This window comes from Mustela nigripes, chromosome 13 (assembly GCF_022355385.1).
Source record: "Mustela nigripes isolate SB6536 chromosome 13, MUSNIG.SB6536, whole genome shotgun sequence".
Classification (NCBI taxonomy): domain Eukaryota; kingdom Metazoa; phylum Chordata; class Mammalia; order Carnivora; family Mustelidae; genus Mustela; species Mustela nigripes.
In genome coordinates, this window is record NC_081569.1 from 1,325,238 (window position 1) to 1,338,086 (window position 12,849).

Genomic DNA, 12,849 nt, shown 5'->3' on the forward strand with positions numbered 1-12,849 from the left:
GAACGGGAGCTGGGGGCTGCAGTACAGAGCGGAGCAGCCAGAGAAACCGAGGCAGGAGGCGGGCAGAGGCCAGATCCTGAAGGGTCTCACACCGTGCGTCAAGAGGAGACCTTATTCCGTGGGAGGGAGGCTTGAAGCAAGACGCCAGTGCCGTCAGATCTGCCTTCTGAAAGAACGTTCCAGAACAGAGGGGTCTGGGCGGGAGAACACCGGGAGGGATGGAAGCCGGTGGGGATGTTTCGTAGCCGGGAGGACATGCCCGGGACCCACGCCCAGGCAGAGATCACGGGCATGGAGGGCAGAAGGTGGACGAGAGGCAGTCGGGAAGCAGAACGACTTCTGCTGGGCCGTGGCCAGAGCCCGAGGACACTGGAGGGTCGCGTGGGTCAGGGACACGCACGCTGCAGCACGTGTGGTGGAGACAAGATCTGCCTGGGACACGGCGGGGGGGGGGGGGGTGTGGACTGGACGATCAGTGGGGTGCGGTCTAGCGGGTCTGCACTCGGGAGAGGTGTTGCAGCTGGACGTCTGGATGCGAGGATTTGGGGCCACTCACGTACTTACAGTTCCCGGAACCCGCCGCAGTCACCCGGGGAGAAGGGGTGTGTGGGACTAGACAAGAGGACGGGGCGGTACTTGCGGAAGCCCGAGCAGGCTGTGAGCTGGTCGGACTGGGGCCCAGGCACGAGACCGAGGAGGCGGGCCAAGCACGTATGCGTGACATACTCGTCCCCAAGGGCCCCCGAGGGCTTTCCAAAGGGCACTCACACACAGAGCTCCAGCAGAATCTTGGCTTCGTGAACTCTTTGGGGAGGTCTCCTTCCCCTCCGGGCGGCACCCCTGCCCCCCTCAGGTGCTGCATTTCCCCCAGGGGATGCAAACCTCCAGGTTTCGAAAGTTGAGCATTTCAGGACTTTTCCTGCCGACTTCGCAACTGGAGGGTCTCAGGCAGAAGCTGGGCCCGGAGCAGGCATGAGAGCCCCAACAGAGGTGCCCTGGGCGCTCCCACAGGGACAGGAGGAGCTAGGGATGGGGCCCTACGTTTCCCCCAACACTCCACCTCCTTCAGAGCACCTCTGCTCGTACGGGCCTGATGGGGTGGGTTCCACGAAAGACTTCACTGGAAAAACATGTTTTGTTGGCTTGAGGGGAAGACAAAGCCCACTGTGGAACAGGGTGACCTCTCAGGCTTCTCCTGTTCTGCGGCTTTATGTTCCTCTTGAAGGATTTGTTAACTGAGTTCACTAAACATTTGCTGCACATGAGCCACGTAGTTACAGTCTCTGCAAACATAGAGATCACCACAACGTGCCCCTCTCCTCGACGGGCTTAGAACCTGGCAAGGCAGGCAGTATGAGAAGGGACGGTTGTGCAGGCCATGAAGCAGGGAAGGATCCGCGAGAGGAAGGGGCATTTGAGCTGGGCTTTGCAGACCATATAGGAGTTGGAGCCCCACATCTGGTGATGATGCAGGAAGTGCCTTAGACTGGCTCTTCCGTCCGAAGGAACAGCAGCCCTGCTCCGCGGAGGCAGCAGAGAGGCAAGGAGGGGTGAGCACAACGGGGCTGGAGAGAGGATGGGGAGTCCAAGCCCTCGGGGCTGTTTCTCCAGCAGCGCTCACGGGTTCTGCACAGGACAGCGGACAGGTTCGGAGCGATGGTGACACACACGCATCTCGGGAACCTTCCTCCGGGAGTTAACGTCGGTTCTGTGTTCGTGAACTTCTTCAGGATATGTCTCTGGAAAGAGCGCAATCATGGCATCATGTCGATAAAAGTAGAAAAACGTTTTGATAAAATACGAGAACTGGACTTCCTGGACCTTGCTGGGAGGAATGGAAGACACTACAGCGGCTTCGGGAAACACTGGGCGTTTTCTTGTAAAGGAAAAGCACGAACGACTCCCATTCCCACTCCCAGGCGTGTCCCCAAGAGAAACAACAACAAGGTCTGCACGAAGCTCCCTGAAGAACGCTCTCGGTGGCTCTCGGTGGCTTTGGTTCGTAATGGCCCTAGGCTGGGAACCCGCAAGGACTGGCTGAGTCAGCAGCCTGGGGCACATCCACGACGGGAATACTAGTCGCGGTAAAGAAGAAGGAACAGCTGCGCCCGGCCACAGCGTGATGGACGTCAGAAACATTGCACAAAGCGAACAAAGCCGCCAGCTCAGACCGGAAGGTGTGTCTTCACGCGGGCACCCGGCCACGAGGCCCAAGGTGCACCCGGCACGTGCTGTCTCTACTGCAGGACGGGGCATCCTGTCTGCTCTGCACAAAGCTAGGGCCCCTGAAGGGGGCGGCAGCTCCCAAATTACTTTCTCCTGTAACTTTGAAGCTTTCAAAATTATTATTATTTTTTTTAATTATCACAAGGACCCCGGACTTGATTCTGGAGGCCATGCTGCCCACGGACGCAGGCCATGCGCTCTCTGAACAGCAGACTCAAGTCCGTGCAAGACCTCCCTCGCTGCCCCGGCCCGCCCTGGGCTTCTCGCCTGCCCCCAGCCAACCCCTCTCCCCTCCCCTGCATCCCAGCACCCCCACTCCCCATGCCACCCTGTGCCCAGAGAGCCAGAGAGCACACCATGCCCGCGCAGGGAGGGTTCCTCCAACACTGGCAGTGGCCTGGCCCTGCCGAGGATGGCAACAGAAAGAGGCCGCAGTGGTGATTTATAACAGGACGAGGCCATCTCATGGGTGCAGGTTCCATCTTCTCTGAAAACAGAATCCAAAGATTCTACGGAGGGGCCCGGGGCGGCGAGGTCAAGAGACCCATGTGAGGGGCCGGAGGCGGGGGGCGGTGCCGGGGGCTTCCTCCAGGTCCCCTCCCCAAGTGCCCTGCACCTCGGTCCCTCACACAGCCTTCCGGGCCCTCGGAACATCTTGGAAAACCTCCTCTCCCGTCTGATCGGCTGGAAGGTGAGCGCGCAGCTGGGCGCAGGAGGCCGTGTGGGGCTGCGCGCCGCGGGGAACACATTAGCGCCCGCCAGGCTCCCTGTTGCCTCCCTCCCCAGACCGGAAGACTTGGGGAGCCCAGGGGCATGGAGGGGCTTCAGAACAAGGCAGTGAAGCTGCTGATCCCCATCGCAGAGTCATGTCACAGGGGCTGGAATCTCGGCCTGGGCCCCAGCTCCCCAGAACCCGCTTCTTGCCTGGGTCTCAGGATCGTGCTGGCTCCCACCTTCTCTTCCTGGACTGAAGCCTGGGCACGTCCTCCCGCCAAGGTCCCCCAGGTCTCCTGGGGAGAGAATACCCTGAGCTTGCCTTGGCTTTGGTCTTCATCTCGATTGAATCAAAGAAACGTGGCACGTTCCCACCGTAGTAGAGTGACCCTGGTGCCCAGCAGCACGCCCAGTATACCCCATCTCGCGGGACGTCCAGTTACATTTCTGGACAGACCTTCCGTCCCAGCCCCCGGGAAGTCTGGGTACTGGTGTGGTATGAGTGAATTCAGTCGAAACGTCGGGAACTATGTGTCCCCACCCCATCAGCGCTAGACCTCTGTCCCAGGGGTTGACCAGTCGCCTGGAGCAACCTGGCATCATCCCGTCTGCTCCCGGAGCAGGTGCCGGTGGGGGCCTCCCGTTGCGGGCTCTTGCCGCTTTCCACGCGCTCCTTCCACGCGGAGGTCATTGTTCCAGACTCACTGGTGTCACCGGAAAACCCACGTGGGACCGGAAGTCCCCTTTCAAAGCCGGCCCTGCCTCACCTGATGAATGACATGGAAGAAAAAGAGGCATAAATGGCTCCAAGTGCACCCTGGCCGTGTATCGTCACCACGTAACGGACAGAATATAATCTGAAACTATTAAGTTTAAAAAATAAATGTCCACACGGAGAGGGCGAGATGCTCCACAAGGAGAGCTCCGCGATACGCGTGGGTCATTGCGGCCGGGGGTCTCGTGCGGACCTCACCGACGGACGGCGAGTCGAATGAAGCGTTCACCGTCGCTTCCGACTTCAGCAAACCGTGGAATCCACCAATATTTGCGATCGCTCACTCCTCTCCCTCTGAGACATTGGGCTCCATGACATCACAGCGTGGGGTGGCTTTGAACCTCCTGGAGGCTTTTTTTTTTTTTTTTTTTTTTTTTGAAACCTTAGATCGTTGGAGGGAACCGTATTTTATTCAGACTTAATAATTTCCTGGTTCCCATTTTCTAGCCTCTTCTCTGTTACATCAGCTACGGTGATGCCCAGACTCAGGTGTCCTTTCTAGGATGACAGTGTCTTTCTCCGCTCCGACGCTATCACACTCTGCAAATGTACAGGTGTTCCTCGTGACTGAACGAAGTTCAGTGGGAAAAAAGTTTTGCCTCTTCAAGCGATCTTTCCGAAATGCGTTGGCCTGGTACCGGGTTTCTGCATCTTTCCACAGAGCGGCCGGCCGCTCCGTCTACAGGAACGGAAGCTCAGACCCCGAGCCCCCCATCTCTCCTTCCCCCCCGGCCGCAGCTGGGGGCTTCTGGAGGACGTCCCTCGGAGCTGGGGACGAGTGCAGCCAGTGGACAGAGAGGCTGTGAGAAGGCTGGAGGGGGAGGCAGGCAGGAGGGGGGGGGGGGGGGGGCTGCCTGGGGCTGAGGGAGCCCCAGGAGGGATGGAGATGGGCCTGGGAACATGGCAGGCAGGAGGCCAAACCCTGTGGAAATGTTCTAGGGGCAGGTCCAGAGGCAAGATCGGAGGCTTCTGGCCTCCCTACCCCGTCTGTGGCACGCGGTCTGACTCTCGGGAAGCCGCAAAACTTTGTTTTGACTCTGGCAGAACCAGGGGTTAGAGCAGCCCCTTCCTGGGTGAGGCCGCGACAGCTCACTGGGACAAAGCCTCGGTCGTACTCCGGGGAGGGCAGCAACGGACACACGGTGCCCGCAGCAAGCCCTTCCCAGCCTGACCTTCGGCGGCCAGCGGTCCCACTGGACCGGACACAGCCACACGCGCTGGTTCAGAGCCAGGAGCCGGCATGCACGGGTTCAAATCCCAGCTCAGCCACTTCATGGCTGAGTGACCTGGGGAGAGTGACTTCATCACCCCGTGACTCGGTTTCCCCATGTGTAAAACAGGGATAGTAACAGTAATAACCCCCATTCCTTGGGGCTGCTGTGCAGACCTCAGGACGAGTGTGTGGAGAGCCAAGCACGGTAAGTATCAATGAACACGGGCAACCACTGTGGTTTCCATGGACTCGATCTCAGGGTCCAGGCATCTAGAACCTCCCTCCTCATTTTATCTCCCTCTCCAGGTTCCCCCAGTTCCTACCCACATTCTCTCTCTCCTCTTTTTTAATAAATATTTTATTCATTTATTTGACAGAGAGAGAGAGTGCAGTACAGGGAGAGGGAGGAGCAGACTCCCCGCTGAGCAGGGAGCCCGACGTGGGACTCGATCCAAGGACCCGAGCCAGACAGGCGCACCCTTACCCACATTTCTTTACCCCTGGAGACCAGAAGCCTCACTCTCTTACATTTTACCCCTAGAGTTTCTAGCAGGAAAACCTGATCACTTCACCAAAAAACCTAGAAGTTCTCCTACACCATTAAAAAAAAAAAAAAAAAAACACACACAACCAGAACCCTGATAAACTGGGGTTCATCAAAATTAAAATGTGCAAAGGAGGCCATTAAGAAAACACGAAGCCACAGACTAGGAGGGGAAAATCACAAGGCATGGTTTATCTGATGAAGGACTTGCGTCCAGAACATACATACAGAGAACTCTTACAACTCAAATACGAGACGCACAGCCCACTGCCTGGTACCCTGTAGACCCGCTGAGGAAAAACACGGCAAAGAAAAAAAAGACAGTGTGGGGACGGTGAGGACGCAGGAGGATCGAGACGCTCACAGCCAGACCAGGGGGTGGGGGGACAGAGTGGTCAAAAATGACATCCAGCGGTTTCTTATAAAGTTAAACGTGTCGGGGCGCCTGGGTGGCTCAGTGGGTTGGGCCGCTGCCTTCGGCTCAGGTCATGATCCCAGGGTCCTGGGATCGAGCCCCGCATCGGGCTCTCTGCTTAGCGGGGAGCCTGCTTCCTCCTCTCTCTCTGCCTGCCTCTCTGCCTACTTGTGATCTCTCTCTGCCAAATAAATAAATAAATGAAATCTTTAAAAAAAAAAAAAAAAGTTAAATGTGAACATCCTACGCAAACTCAAAATTCCACCGTTAGTATTTCGCTCAAATACAAACATGCCTGCCCCTGCCCCTGCCCCTGAAGTGTGCTCAGGTGTTCCCAGCAGCACCTGCTATGCTTTCCTCGCACCTGCCCGGAACTGGAGACAGCCCGAACACCCCCCCATCACGGAAACGGATGAGCAAACAGTATATCCGTGCCCTGGAAGCTGGTGGACATAACACAAAGCACATCACTAATACCCCTACCCGGGGGCGGGGGGTGTTCTTGTAAGACTCGATGCTGAGAAACAACACGCCGTCCGACTTGATGCACAGATATTCTCGCACAGGCAAAGCCAATCTTGCGACGGTACAGCACGCAAATCAGGGGTTTCCCGGGGCCGGGAATGGACAGCAAAGGGCTCGAGGCAACCTTCTCAGGTTAGAGGTGGTGGAAATTCTACCTTGAGCGTGCCGGCTGGCGGTTACGTGGGCGTCGACACTTGTAAAATCCCACTGGCCTGAAAAAACCCCACTTCAAATTGTGCACTTAAACTGGATGCTTTTTATTATATGTAAATTTTGCCTCCGTAGATTTGCTTTTTTAAGACTGGGTTGTCAGGGGTTGTGCATGGGTTGGCAGGGGTAGGGCAGCAGGGCGGTGAGTGGGGGGTCGGTTTTTAAAAACACCATTACCGGATTTGCACTCCCTGGAGGGGAGTGTCTCAGTATTTCAGGGAAGGCTGCTGTATCCTGCCTACCCTCCCCATCCCCCCAAAAAAGGTCCGTAAGTCTTTCAAGGAGCATTACAGATGGGAGGGAGATGATTCATACCCTCTCACCCTGCAGCTCCTTCCTCCCTCGGGAACCTTCTGTCTGGGGGGTCAGGGGAGCAGAAGGAAGCAGGGTCCCCGGTCTCCACCCTTCTGCAGTGGCTAAGGTCTGGGGGCAGAGAGGGAAGCAGGTGGAGAGATGATTTCACAGCCTCTGCCGACCCAGCGCTCAGACCCTGGGAGAGAGAAACTGGTGCAGGGGTCGTTCCCCAAGGGAGCAGAACCGGTTACACGGGGAGAAAGTCAGGCTGTCTGCACCCAGAGCCGTGCAGGGGCACAGAAGGACCTGCACGGTGGCTGACATCCCTCGTCCCTTTCCGTCACCCCCACATCCAGCCCAGAGCCAATGCTGTCGGTTCTAACTGCAGCTTCCCCCCTCTCCTGGACCTCTCTGCCCCCCAGCCCTCTCCACACTCTGCTGGGGTGCTCCCCCTTCTGTCCTCCCTGTAATCCATCCACAGCTGCCAAGTGTCTTTTAAAAAAGTAAACTAGACTAGACAACTCTCTGATTAAAACCCTTCAAAGGCATGTTACTTTTAGGAAGAATTCCAGAGTCCTTCCTGTGCTGAGGCTTCCTGCCAGGCTCTGAACCCTGCTCCTTCTTACCTGGGGTGCCCTGGCCACACCTTCTCTCACCTCTAACACACGCTCTCTCCTGCCCCAGGGCCTTGGCACGTGCTGCTCTCCCTCCTTGGATGTTTTTCTCTGCACTCTTCAGCTGGGCTTCAGTTTAGAAGCCACATCCTGCCCCCTTGTGCTCACACAGCACTCTATAATTTTTCTCTTCATAAAACGTGTCCTGTTCTTTGATTATACATGGAGCCGTGTGATGACTTGTCTCATGCTTGTTGCCCTGACTGTACTTCCTAACGACAGCAACAGGGATGTGCTCGTCCCTTGGTTCTTTTTTTTTTTTTTTTTTTGGTTCTTGATGCCTAGAATCATGTTGGATGCTTAAGAGGACCAAGTAGATAGTCCTTAATTGGGCAGACGAATGAACAGAGGGGTGTTTTAAAATGCAGGTTTTATGGTGTTGGGGGGCATGGCAGGGCCAACAGATCAGGAGTCAGGTGCCATTAAAAAAATAGTGTGTTATACTCACAGATCTCGAGAGAAGGGTACGCACGGGGGGACACCCAGGGAAGCACCAGGGTTGGTCAGCAGGCAAGGGGAGTTGGGGGGAAACTGGGGCAGGAATCCTTACTGTGGCTTGCATGGGAAGGAGCAGATGAGGCAGTGTAAGAAGGCTTAGGAGGGGCTTGTCTGAAAAATCTCAGCCGTCTCTGGGCATAATAGGGTCTGTCCTCAGCCGGCCAGTGCCGGGTCCTGGATAGTCAGGACTGGTGGGTAGTGGCTGCAACAGAGAGGGCTGTGGGGGCTCTGGATTCTGAACAGACGGGTTTGGTCTTGAATGGTACCTGTTTACTCTCTCCAGGAGGGGTCTGACCAGCCCTGGGAAGGACAGTCCCTGTGGGGTCCCAGGGCCTCAAGACCACACAGCACATGGACGTCACAATGGGCACAAGGGACAAGCCCAGTCTCTACTTTGAATCAGTTTCCCAGAGGACTGGCCCTTCCGTTATGATCACACTCACAAGTGTGCATCGACACACGTGTGTGCACACCCCCCCCCCCACCGACCATGGCGTAGTAGGATCAGAGACAGCAGCGGCCCCGGCTGCTCGAAGCAGGGCTCGCCGCCTCTTTCCAGAAGCAGAGTGGACCCTTCGTCCTTCTCGTTTGCTTCACGCCAGGATTGTCGGAGCAGGACCTGCCTCCCAGCAGGGCACTTCCAGACTCCCAGAGGTCACCGGCTTCTATTTTAGAGAAGGACAGGGGCTCAGCCGGAGCCAGAGTGGTGGCGTGATCCCAGGCCCCAGGGAGGGCGGCTGGCGAGCCCCAGGCTCAGCGGGGCTCCCCGATGGCCCGAGCTGCCGGCGAGAACCCCGCTGCTTGCCTCCCAGGCGCGGGGCGCTGCTCGGGTTCCGGGCTGCCGAGCACAGAATCTTCCCGGCGAGTCTGAACAGAACGGGATTTTTGAAGGGTTAAAAAGATGGATCATGGACCCACTGCAGGGTCTGAAGAAACAGACACAGGAACGCGCCTCCAGGAAGGAGTTCCCAAACCACAACACAGGAGTGCGTGGCCACAGGTCTGCGTGGACGTGATCAAGCAGCCTCGGGGCAGGGAGCTCCACTCCCACCCCCCGAGAAGCCACCCCTGAAACCAGGGAGCCACCAACAGCCACCAGCTTACGCGGCCTCTGCCCCAATCCCTGCCATGTTCTGGACGTCACATGCAGTCTGTCTGGGCGGTAGAAAGTAACGCAATACCCGTGGCCTATGGACGTCTGCAAAACGCCATCTTCAGCCTTAGCCTCTCAGGAAGGGCGCGCACGTTCATCAGGTGTCCACCACGCACGGCTTGGGGCCTTTTTCTGACAGGAGTCCCTAGAGGACCAGATGAATTTGCTTTTTTCTAAAAAACGTCAGTTGTTGGACAAAATTCTGTCCTTAAATTGCAGTGGCTGTGGCTTTACTCCCTGGGATGTGTCTGTCCAGATGCTCAAGGCGCATCTCTCCGGACATTTAATGTCACAGGTCTCGACCCCTTGTCGGCACACACCCGTGGATTTTTAGAACACAGAACCAAGCATTTGCCCAAACGCCAAGTAGACATGGGGAGGCCACGGCCGCTCGCCGGGTTCCTGCTCCCGTTTCCCCTTTGCCAACAAGCCAATATGACCTGCGGGGCCACGTCAAGGTTCTCAGCAGCTGGTCTTGACTTTGCGCCTCCTTTGAGATGCACTGAAAGGCCCTTGGAACCTATAAGACACACAGAGGAGGAATACTCCGTCGTATCCTTGCGATTCACACGGAGATCCTCGTGTTCAAATCCTGAGTCTCTTGTGACGTATGTGTACGATTCAGGGCAAGTCATGAGAACCTCAAGATGGCCATTTTGTCAACTATAAAACAGGCCTGGTACCAAGCACTTCACAGGCCGTTGAGAAAGGCAGATGAGACCATGTGCACCGAGACACAGGGAGGACAGGACACTGGGCGAACTGGAGGGGTAGCGGCCGGAGCAACAAGCAGCCCACGGTTCATGAGCCAACGTCCATAATGGATCGGGGCCAGGTGGGGAACCGCGTTGAGAAGGGCTCTGAGTGCTGCTATGAGGTGGGTGGCTGGCCCTGGGGGGGGGGGGCGTCACAGACGTCACACACTTGACAATATCACTCGACGTGAGCCGGTGCAGTAACTGTCATCACAATAACAGAAGTCTCCCAGGGCAGGCTTGGGATGATGGGACTCTGCCATTAAGGAAGGAAGAGGAAATCCTTTGAAAGCCACCACGGCTTGAAGACAAGGGGGATTTATTTTCTTGAACTAGGAGTTGATTTCCTACATAGCAAACCCCAGGCAGGAACAGGGCTGACCACGACACTCCTTCTCTGTCTGCATGGTGAGCTCCTTTTCCCCACTCCTGTGTCAAGTCTGCAGGCCAGGCCCTCTTCCTCTGCTGGGACACAGACTCCCAGAGCCATCCTGTCCCTTGCCGTGGCCGCAGACACCTCCATGGGAGGCTCTGGCCCCAGGCTCCCAGGCTCTCCCGCTGCTAATTCACCCACTATTGCACATTTATCCTTGGTCCCCTTGCAAGCCACAGAAAACACCTTTGGCAAATGTGAGCAGAAGACGATTTCATTTAAAAAGATATTAAGTAGGGGTGCCTGGGTGGCTCAGTGGGTTCAGCCTTTGCCTTCGGCTCAGGTCATGATCTCAGGGTCCTGGGATTGAGCCCCACGTTGGACTCTCCGCTCAGCAGGGAGCCTGCTTCCCTCCCTCTCTCCGCCTGCCTCTCTGCTACGTGTGATCTGTCAAATAAATAAAAATCTTATTTAAAAAAAAGATATTAAGTAGCTCACAGAAGCTCTGAAAGGACAAGCAGACAACAGCAAAGAAGAGCATTAAGGATCATGCCACAGACTGCCAGCAGAGGACCCAGGCACAGTCACGGACAGCGACTAGAGAGCGCACCTGGCAGCCTCCGACACTGGCCTCACGCACTGAGTGGGTCCACTTGGCTACAGGTCAGAGTCGTTATCTTTCAAACCAAAGTGTGAGGAAGATATGTCTGGATGTCAGAGACTCGGTCGTGTGTCCGTGCTTTGGACTCGAGTCTGAGAAAGCAAGTCTGGACAGTGAGCTGTATGGTGGCAGGTGGGCCCTGCCTCGTCAAGTTTGGAAGAGGGCTCGGATGCTTGGCGGTACTCTGGGGTCATGGTCGTTAAGAAGCAGTTTCCCTCCTGGTCAGCCCAAGGCCCAGGAGATGGTGGAGCCCCAAGATGGGAGGACCCTGGGCCCCTAAACACTGTGTTGGCGTGCCGTCCTGCTGACGAGAAACACCTGTATTGGACCATCATGGGGACCAAAAAAATTTTTTTAATAAAAACTTATTGTGTGAGGGGCGGCTCAGTGGTTCCGTGGATTAAGCCACTGCCTTCAGCTCAGGTCATGATCTCAGGGTCCTGGGATGGAGCCCCGCATCTGCCTCAGCATCCCTGCTGAGCGGGGGGCCTGTTTCCCCCTCTCTTCTCCACCTGACTCTCTGCCTCCTTGTGATCTGTCAAATAAATACATAAAATCTTTAAAAAAAAAAACAACTTATTGTGTGAGGCCACTGGCATTGTAGAACTTGTTTCTTAGAATGGCTAATATTATCCTAACTTTCACAGTTCACAGTCAAAGGAATCTAAAATTTCCACTTCGTTTCCTCAGCCTGTATCTCAAATTTGGCAGGTCATCCTCTTATCCCACACCTCCACACCTGCTCTCACTTCAATTATCCATCTCCCAGCTCTGAGTCAGAATTCTGGTCGTCACCTTGCATTCCTCCCTCTGCCTCAATCCTGACATTCCGCCAGAGGCCAACTCCTGCAGATTCTTTCCTGCCGATCTTCTACCCAGCTTTCCCACTTCTGCTGCTTTGGCTTATACACTGGTTCTCACCTCTTTCCTTCCCTGCCTCAGTCTCCTAATTGGAGATGGCCTTCACTATAACTCCAGCTCCAGTTCATCCATCCTTCCAACCATCCATTCATCCATCCATTGATCCATCCATTGAACCATCCATATATCCAACCATCCATCCGTCCAACGTCCATCCATCCAACCATCCATCCATCCATTGAACCATCCATCTATCCAACCATCCATCTGTCCAACGTCCATCCATCCAACCATCCATCCATCCATTGAACCATCCATCTATCCAACCACTGAACCATCCATCCATTGAACCATCCATCTATCCAACCATCCATCCGTCCAACGTCCATCCATCCAACTATCCATCTATCCATCCAACCATCCGTCCATCCATCCATCCATCCATCCAACCATCCAACCATCCATCCATCCATCCATCCATCCATCCATCCATTGAACCATCCATCTATCCAACCATTGAACCATCCATCCATCCAACCATCCATCCGTCCATCCATCCATCCACCCATTCATCCCATTTGTATTTATTAAACGCATTACCATGTGCTACACAGCGTAAACACTGTAATAAATGATCTGGGACACTGTGACTGGGAGGACCAACATTAATGAAGTAGTCCACTAATAAACACATAATTACAGGTGCTCTGAAAGAAAATGACGGGTTTTGAAGAGCGCATCATAATGGGGCCTTAAACTGGTCAAGGGGCCAGGGAACCTTTCCTGACGAGGGTTTAGAGCTAGGGTCTAAAGGATGGAGGTGGTAAACCAGTAAGGGGTTGGAGGGAGGGACTAGGGTCTTCCAGGCAGGGGGAGCAGTGGAGCCGGGAGGAGCAGGCCCCATTTGGGATCCTAGAAGTCCAGGGTCGCACGGGAACCTGTCTTCATCATCATTGCA